Here is a 10,107-nt window from a genome sequence, read left to right on the forward strand (position 1 = left end):
AATAGCCTGCGGGCCCACTTAGTGAAGGCGACTCTTTTCACTAAGCTCCATCATCTTGTTGCAATCTCAACAAGCATTTCTTGTTGCACAATTTTCAACACTCCCTCTCAACAAGAAAGGCTTCCTCTCAAACCCGATCCTGTAACTTTGGAATGTTCTCCATGCAACACATCTGGCTGGTCCACTTGCTCTGTCATCAAATTCTCTGACTGCTATTGCCTCTGTCGACTGAAACTCTGCATCTCTGTGCTCTTCAGTATCTGACTACTCTAGCCTCTGTCACTTTGATCTCTGACTGCATCCGTGCTGCTGCTGGTTCTATCTCCCAACATTGCATCCGCACTGCACCTCCCAACTGACCTCCCTGTTGGGATAGAAACACCCTCTGATGCTGAAGCTCTACCTGCTGCTGACAAGTGCTCCCTCTCTGACATCTGTGCTACTGCAACATCTCCATGCATCTCGCACCATTTCACACCTCTCTGTGCCACCTTGCACTGTGCAAAACACTTGTGCCTCTCGCATTGCTACAGCCTGCTAGCTATGCGCTGTCCTGGGATTCCCTGCACTGTTGCTCTCTCTACCGCTCCATCCGCATCTGTCTCTACCCAATCAGTCAGTTCCTGCTACTACACATCGGGGCTCCCATAACAAGGTCTCATCCAAGAGGTTGGGTACCTCAAGGATCCTGCCCCTCCTCCTTGGGACAATCAATCCACATCACCCCACCTCCTACCTGGAGGTATGCCTGCATGCGATCCTTCAGCCCATCTGGCTCGAAGTTTCCCCCTACTGGAGGTCTCTGGATGAGTAGATGTCTCTACTTGATCTCCTCTCAGCTTCCCTTGTTGTGGCTGCTCCAAAACCTCCTAAAGTTGTTGCACCAATCGTGGCTCCTCCACAATCGTCTGAGACTTCTTCTGGCTCTGCATGTTGAGAGGTAATATACGCTCCCTCTCAACCACCAAGTCTCCATCAGTTGCCTCACTGCTCAAGGCTTCACATGCATCTTGAACCTCAAGAGCATACAAGTTCCTGACCCGTAAACCAATCTCATGACAACGAAAGCATCTCACCTTCGATTTGTCAACCTTCTTCCCACCACTGGAAGAACTGGATTCAGAAAGAGAACCCTTCTCCTTCCCCTTCTTCACCTCAATCGCTAAGGCACAGTTCTCCTCATCCTGCATGGATGAAGAACTGTCTCTGGTGCTCCGTCTAATCTCCTCCTGCACAAGATCCAACCAAAGTCTCTCCCATCCTGGCAGTTTCTCCCTTCCATTCACCGAGTCCTGGTAGCTATGCCAACTCTTAGGAAGGTCAAGGAGTCCTAGACTCACCATCCTCATCCGACAGTCACCCCCACACTTCCCAGCTCATCCCGGCATTGGGTGAACTTCGTGAGATACTGGGGCATACTGTCTCCATTCTCACACTGAATGTTTCTGAGTTTTATCTCTTGCTTTGGAATTAAATTCGAATTCCACCAGCTCAAAACTCAACCGCTTCCGATCTAGAATTCGTGAGAACAAATTATTTCTTGTACAGAGATCGACTGTATGGTCATTCACCGGATATCTCACCTTCCAAAGGAAGGATGAATCCAGAGGCTACCTGGCCCGATTACAGACTCTACCTGAAGAAATAGAATGTAAACACTTCCTGAATAGTAGATCTGATGATCAATCCTCGCTTGATATCCTGTAAAAATCTCTTCTACAAATCAAGCAGCTCCGATACCATGTAGAAATTTTGAATAATTTAATACATATTCATAGAGATTATCCTGATCATACAATTATAAGCGGAACATGTATAATACATAATCTCCTCTACGTTGATCATCAATTTACCGAAGCATAAACATTCACAGGCGCACATAGAGGTATCAATCAAACTCATTAACACAGTATGTATCCCGGGGAAAGCATCTCGCTAAAAACCCCAACTATCTGTATATTAATGATTGAGTCATGTAACATTACACAGCATAATACTTCTCACAAGTATCTCCACCTCTGTTACACACAATACAGCTCAGATTTGATCTCCAAATCTCTTCCACTGCTTTCATGCCTCCACTGCTCAATACCTGCTCAAGAACTGATGAGAATAGCTTCCCAAACTCGATTTTCACCTGCAAAATAGTCAATCACTCTTTGTGGACGTGAGCAAAGGCTAAAATGTGGGCCAAAATACGTGAGCAAACTCATTGGCATACTCAATCCTTTGATTGTGCAAGATCTGATGCACAACTATAGTCACAACTGATAGCAATCTGATTCTCTACCACTTGTCCCTGTTGAACTGAACATGCACTGACATGCAACTGAGTTAACTGATGTATTCTTTAGTTGTATTATGAGTTAATAATTATTTTAACAACTCATCATTAGTCTATCTGCAGTTAGACTAACTACAACTAGTTTAACTAAGTTAAACTGAACACAACTCCATCAACTGTACCTCCAGTCCACTAAACTCAACTCACTTGAGTTCTAACTGAAGTCATGCATGCAACAACTCAACTGACTCATAAGAAAAGCGTATTTCCTTCTGACAGCTGCATGTGCCACCTCTGTAGCTCAAACTGAAGTGCTCCAAGAGAATAAGATCAAGTTTATAGTCCAAATATTATTGTGAGATAATAATATTTGACTTTTCTATTTTTGACAGCCAGTCTAAAAATAGACTTTTATCACTCACACTTTCATCAAAAATAGAAGTCCATCTATTTTTCCCAACTTGATCAATCATCCATAAACATAGACATGATCCATATGTCTAAAAATAGACATAGTCTAAAAAATAGACTTGCGCCAAAAATAGCCTGCGGGCCCACTTAGTGAAGGCGACTCTTTTCACTAAGCTCTATCATCTTGTTGCAATCTCAACAAGCATTTCTTGTTGCACACTTTTCAACAACCTTTTCTTAACCTTTTTGCCTTTCAGCTAGATTTATCATGTGAGAACAGTTATGAACAAGTCAGCAATGTGAGTCTTAAAGCAAACTAAACCAAGCTGTACTAAGTGATATCTTGGCTCCAATAAAGTTATTTGATTATGGAAAAAGAACCATCAATAGATGAACAACTTGATATCTAAGAGCAGAAAGTAAAGTGCAAGTTAAAGAAATGATACTAATGAAAATCAAACTACAGAAAAATAAAGGTCAGCAACATAGACAAGATGATCACACATGCCACTAGTCATGAAATCAAAGAAAAATTAAACACACTTGCATGAATTAAAATTGCATGAATGAAAAATCTAATCTACCTTACATTCTACAAAGCAATATTTACAAAATGAAATCTACTCTACCTTACATCCTAATATGCTCCATGACATCTACTTCACATCTCCTTCCATGTTGAGAACATCAAAGCTGTCTAGATATCTTCGGCAAAATCACATAATCAAAGCTTTATTCAATTTCTTCAAAAGTACAAAGTACAACAAAGTCCTCCAAAGCTTTCAAAAGCCATCAAGGAAGAACTACAAACTTGAGAACTAGAAACTAAAAAGACTAAAAAGGACTAACAAATGAAGGAGAGAGATCTCCTATTTATACAAAAAGATGAGAGCCATCTCATTAATGATAGTCCATGAATCTCTCCCTCTACCTCTAGAGTCCTAATCAAAATAGGAACTGATAAGACACATGTCTTCTTAGAGTTACAATACAATTAGGAGATGTGACACATATCCTCATGATCCCATTATTCTTTCCACTCAAATTCGAATTTGGCCTTGCTGTGCCACATAAGGGTCTTCTAGAAGTCTCCTTTCAACCTACACATGTCAACAACCTCAACCCATTTGTTAGGTATAAGCATATGCACATTATTTTCTAATTTTTAACCACAAATTCACTTAAAAGGCTTAGAAATAATAAATATTGGAAAAACATAAAGGTGGCCCAATGATAATGAAAGTGAGATGAATGTGGTGACATAGTAGTGAAATGGAGGTGAAATGGAGGTGATATAATGGACATAATAGTGAAAGTGTAATGGAAATGAATGACATTTTCAAGACTCAACACATTTCTTCAACCTTATCCTTGTTATACATCATACTAGACAATCACCATTCTAGTACAGAACAACCTCTGGATATTATTGGTGAATAATTGTAGTTAATGGGTTCTCATGTAACAATTCCCAATACCAATGGAACAACATATAATTTGAATCACTCAAGTAATGAATCTCAATTTAACAACATTATAATATAATTACATTCTACCATAAATACACATCAAGAATGCTTTGCCTTGTAGATTTCAGCACCCATGTATTCGATGGATTTATGGGAATGAAGGGAAATTGGAAAGCCAATGATCTCCTACAGTTATGTATGGCCTTGTCTAGTACCTATGGCCTCTTAGACAACCAAGATTGAGCTCAAACTCACCCCAACAAATGAAAATAATGCTCAGGGGAGAGGAAAATGACTCTAGTAAGTAGAAATCCACCCAAGAATGCTTAAGAACACTTCAAGTAGCGAGAGAGAAATTCTTAACAGTCGTACAAAAACCAAATTAACAACTCCTTGAGGAAATGCAATAGCTCCATAATCGTGGTAGTTGATATCTAACTCAACAAGAATGTGGATTATGAGTAACTTAGAGCTGATGCATTTCATAGAGCATCAATCAATCAAGAGTTTTTGAATGATGCTAATAGAAATTCAATGGAGAGTTGTTTATTTTAGCCATGAGCACAAAGACAGGGAACACATATAATATAACTAAGGAGTAAGAATGATGATAACTCATACACCATAAGTTTATTATATCTTAGGAACATATATTAGACGAGAGCCTAGCACATTTCCTTCATTTTCAAAAGAGAGATGTCCATGTGCAAATTAACCCTCACTCCATGTGAGACTATTGCAGCATATCTGCTATGGGAAAATGCAGGAATTGGTCATGGAAGTTAAACACTGAATTGAGCTAGTTTTAGTGTTGTCCAATTAGGGCTACTGCATCTTGTCACAAGCAAAGATTGCAGGACATTTCAACATTACAAAGGCAACAATCCAGGCATAGTCACTCTTTGTTTAGTTAATTCAAAGCTCATGGAGAATGATATCTAGGCGTTTTAGCCTATATTCGACCTCTTTTGGGTAGCAACCAAGAAAGTGAAAAAGCTCGAAGTCCATAATCCAACAGGAGAAGAAAAATTGAGGATAAAAAGAGGTCCACAACACTTGAAGAAACTGAAGTATATGACTAAGCCAAATTACAATCTAAAGCTATCTATTTGTAGTAGGATCTGTATATCTGTGGTAAAGAGTCAAGGGTTTGCTGCAGTAGCCAAAGATTAGTAATAGATGGCAAAGAGTCTGTAATTGGAAGTCATTGTATTATAATAAGAGACTAAACCTAAAATAAGGAAAGAAATTCAAAAGCTGCTTCTAACTTTGACTAGGCAGAGACTCAACTATTGACCTTGACATAAAGAGGAGGGCTGACTTGGAGGGACTCTTTGGTCTTGTGTTGGATATCTCATTTTGAATAAATTCAATAAGAGGAGGATTGTTGGGTTTTCCCCTATTGAGAGGTTTTGCCTTGCCTTGAAAGCCTAAATCTTTGTGTCTCATACTTCTTTGTGTTCTTGGAAGAACAATTTGTGTAATTACATGATGAAAGAGAAATACTAACTAACAAGGAAAAGAATACGTATATAGGAGTTTACTTCCAACTATGAAGGAATACAATGAGGACATAAAATTTTTAAATGTTAAACTTGGCTAGGCCACTGCACCTCAAAAAACCTGACTCATTAAGCCATAAACTAGAAACCTTCTGTGGAACTCCAAAAACAAATGAATTAGAATGAATTATCAACCAGAATCAAGGGCCTTTACACTTTACATTTGACAATCTATTGTAGTATGAATATTGAGGTCACAACTATTCATTTATATGGCACTGTTGTAAGAAAGGATGATCATATTTTATATATTTTGTCTAGTAAGGCCTGCACTTCATCATTTCCAACTCTAACCAAGGTTTCATGTTCCCATTGTAATGAACAACAACTGCATTCTCAATCTCTCAGTAGTCCACACTATGATTATATCCTAAACCCAGCACATGCCAAGACTTGTCCAAAGGATGGGTCAAGCCATAAAACGTTCAATCCAAGGGGTAGTGTTCCAAGCTTCCACAACACTCTATCCTCATTTTGACATACAATAAAAGAAAAACTTAGAAATCAAACAAAGAAATACCCATTAAGTTTTCTAGCTAATTACTTCAGATTTACTTCAAATACTTTAAAGTAAGCATCACATGAATTAACATAAATAAACCACACTACACACTTACCATGTTCTGCCACCTGTGATATATTACAGTTATATCTTGTTTCTCCCATTCTTTGAGATCAAATACATTCATCCCATATGCCCAACCACAAGCATTAGGATCAAAGTGCTTGGCTATGTGTGGATTAGAAAAATTAAGGTATTTGCCAAACCGGTGAAAGCTTTCTCCACGAGTTTCCACTGAAACATTAACCTTTCCATGAAGATCTACTGACCACAAGGGCGTCAAATCTTTCTGCACCACAATATCATCATCCAAGAAAAGGATCTTATCCATTTTGGGATAAACTTGTGGAAGATAGAAACAAAGATGATTTAGCATGGATAAATATTTTGGATTTATATATTTCAAATTGGAGGAACGTGCTGAGAGTGTAGTCAAGTGATCTGCCTTGAAATAATACTCTTTCATAGCTGCGGATTCAAGTTGACAAAGGACAGGGAAATAGGAGGAATTGAGCCATTAAAAATCATCTACAGTTTCTACATGTATCGCAGCTTTCCTTGGGAGATTAAGTAAAAACCACATTTTCATGGCCCCAAAATTTAACTTGTTTGTGATGAGATGAAATACATGTTTCTCAAATTCCTACAAACACATGTAAATCACCTACAATGAGATCCAAATATTAAATGTAAAATGTAGCAAAACTGTTGGACTTCCAAACTTTAGAGTAATTTAGATTAATAACACTTCACCTTAGCATTCATGACAGTTGAATTCACAACCACAGATGAAGCCAATACATTGTCAGAAAATAATTCATACTGATAAAGAGTCATATCCTCCAACTTCTACTTTTTAGGAAATTATCGCTTTTGAAGAGGAAGAAAGTAATAATCTATGTTCAATCACATGGACAAACAGTGCAGGCCCTTGGGAACAGACTTTGTTGCCACCTGACTTAAAAATTTACTTTTCTTTTCCAAGGTCCTTACTTGCTCGTCTGTAGACTGAAGCATGGCTTGCAACTTCTTTGTTACTTTCGCACAGCCATAAAATTGTTCTATAGCCTTGGATAGGACATGATCCATAGCCTTGATCTTCTCAGGTGCACTAAAACGTTCATATCAATTATCGGTCATGAAAAATAGAATGAAAAGCAGAAAGATTGACACAAAGACTACAACTTTAAAAGAAACAAAGGATATGAACACCAAATGAAAATGGAAGCACTTACTACTCTTGATTTAGAACCAGCCAATGTGAAAATCCAAGGGGTAGTGTTCCAAGCTTCCACAACACTCTATCCTCATTCTGACAGACAATAAAAGAAAAACTTAGAAATTGAACAAAGAAAAACCCATTAAGTTTTCTAGCTAATTACTTCAGATTTACTTCGAATACTTTAAAGTAAGAATCACAGGAATTAACATAAATAAACCACACTACACACTTACCATGTTCTGCCACTTGTGATATATTCCAGTTATATTTTGTTTCTTCCATTCTTTGAGATCAAATACATTCATCCCATATGCCCAACCACAAGCATTAGTGTCAAAGTGCCTAGCTATGTGCGGATTGGAAAAATTAAGGTATTTGTCAAATCGGTGAAAGCTTTCTCCACAAGTGTCCACTGAACCATTAACCTTTCCATGATGATCTACTGACCACAAGGGCATCAAATCTTTTTGCACCACAATATCATCATCCAAGAAAAGGATCTTTTCCATTTTGGGATAAACTTGTGGAAGATAGAAACGAAGATGATTTAGCATGGATAAATATTTTGGATTTATATATTTCAAATTGGAGGAACGTGCTGAGAGTGTAGCCGAGTGATCTACCTTGAAATAATACTCTTTCATAGCTGCGGATTCAAGTTGGCGAGGCACAGGGCAATAGGAGGAATTCAGCCATTTAAAATCATCAACGTTTTCTACATGTATCACAGATTTCCTTGGGTGGATTAAGTAAAAACCACATTTTCGTTTAACTTGTCTATGACGAGATGAAATACATGTTTCTGAGATTCCTGCAAACACAAGTAAATCACCTACAATGAGATCCAAATATTAAATGTAAAATGCAGCAAAACTGTTGGACTTCCAAACTTTAGAGTATTTTAAATTCATAACACTTCACCTTAGCATTCATGATAGTTGAATTCACAACCACAGATGCAGCCAATACATTGTTAGAAAATAATGCATAGTGATAAAGAGTTGGATCCTCCAACTTGTCCTTTTTAGAAAATTTCACTTTTCAAGGGCAAGCAACTAATAATCCATGGTCAATCGCATGGACGGAAAGTGCAAGCCCTTGGGAACTATCTTTGCTGCCAGCTGACTTAAAATGTACTTTTCTTTTTCAAGGTCCTTACTTGCTCGTCTGTAGACTGAAGCATCGCTTGCAACTTCTTTGTTACTATCCCACAATCATAAAATTGTTTTCTAACCTTGGATAGGACATGACCCATAGCCTTGATCTTCATATGAATTATCAGCCATGAAAGAGAGAATGAAAAGCAGAAAGATTGACACACAGACTGCAACTTTAAATGAAACAAAGGATATGAACACCAAATGCAAATGGAAGCACTTACTACTCTTGATTTAGAAGCAGCCAATGCGAAAATTATTACCTTTGAGGTACATCATAATCTACATTAGCCTCACCCAACGTATGCTGACATTCTTTAATACGAAGCATAAATTCATGGTATAAATCAAGATTATTCCCACCCCGGGAAATGCTTGAATACACCCTAGCCATGATTAGTTTGTCTCACATCAATCTAATAGTGGAGTCAGAATTCTCGTTCTCATTCTCCTGCCTCCAAATGCTGTATTTTCCCAGGACAACAGAATCTACCTCCTTGGAATGTTTAATTGCTGCGTTTTCAAGCTTAACTCATTTTTCTTCATCTTATTGAATCAACTCTATTGACCTTTTCTCCCTCCTCTTTTGTCTCAATTGTTGTAAGAATTAAATTACTATAAATTAAAGCATACTATACTAAAATCTAAGAAATACAAAATTTTTCTCGTGGAGAAGTAACATTCAAAAAGGATTTTGGAAAATAATATAACAATTCCCTTCTCCATGAGAAAAAAAATTAGCGATCTAGTGCAACAAAGAATTTTAACCTCCGTGAAACTTTTGTTGGACTTTCTTCAAGCTGCAAATGGTCTGCATTACAATAACCATTGTCCTTGGAGATTGACTAGACATTAGCTTACAATAGGATACCAACATCATAGATCAGTTAACCAGGGAAAATCAAAACTTACCATCAATATCATTCTCTTTGAGATCTCGATGTTGACTTCCTATGTCATCCTCTTGAAACCTCGTAAGAAGTTTTTCATCATTGGAAGTTTTTTTCTGCACCTCGTCATTCATTTTACCCCCCTCAGGGTTTTCCTTTCCTTCTTCATTAAATATCACACCATCTTGTTACGAATGTAACTTTTTTGACTTGTCTCCAGAAGTCGTTTGCCTCTGCTTGATGTACATCGTTAGAAATAGAGAAGCACCCCTACCAATGTCAGTTTTCACTTCCTGCTTAATACAACCCTACTCAACTACATAGATCATCATCACATAGGATTCCTTACATGTTCAATAGAGAAAATAACCAAAATCTTCACCAATCATACCTAAGAGTTAGTAATATCCCTTTGGTTTACCTCGGAGGGCTTTTCTAATACCCATGAGGAAGATGAGTCATTACATCCAACAATATTTAAGTTTAGAGTTCCGGAGTCCTCTGTGATAGCTATTATGACATCAATCACCTACCTAGTAAATAATTTTTT

At 37.7% G+C, this 10,107-nt stretch overlaps 1 pseudogene; it reads right to left on the reverse strand.

The window, feature by feature from the left end:
* Nucleotides 1–5,926: 5,926 nt before the first annotated feature.
* Nucleotides 5,927–9,691, reverse strand: LOC149212953 (polygalacturonate 4-alpha-galacturonosyltransferase-like; annotated as a pseudogene).
* Between the last annotated feature and the right edge of the window lie 416 nt (nt 9,692–10,107).

The sequence above is a fragment of the Pinus tabuliformis genome, chromosome 1_1 (assembly GCF_031772625.1).
Source record: "Pinus tabuliformis cultivar Carrire ecotype Pingquan chromosome 1_1, CPIR1, whole genome shotgun sequence".
Taxonomy (NCBI): Eukaryota; Viridiplantae; Streptophyta; class Pinopsida; order Pinales; family Pinaceae; genus Pinus; species Pinus tabuliformis.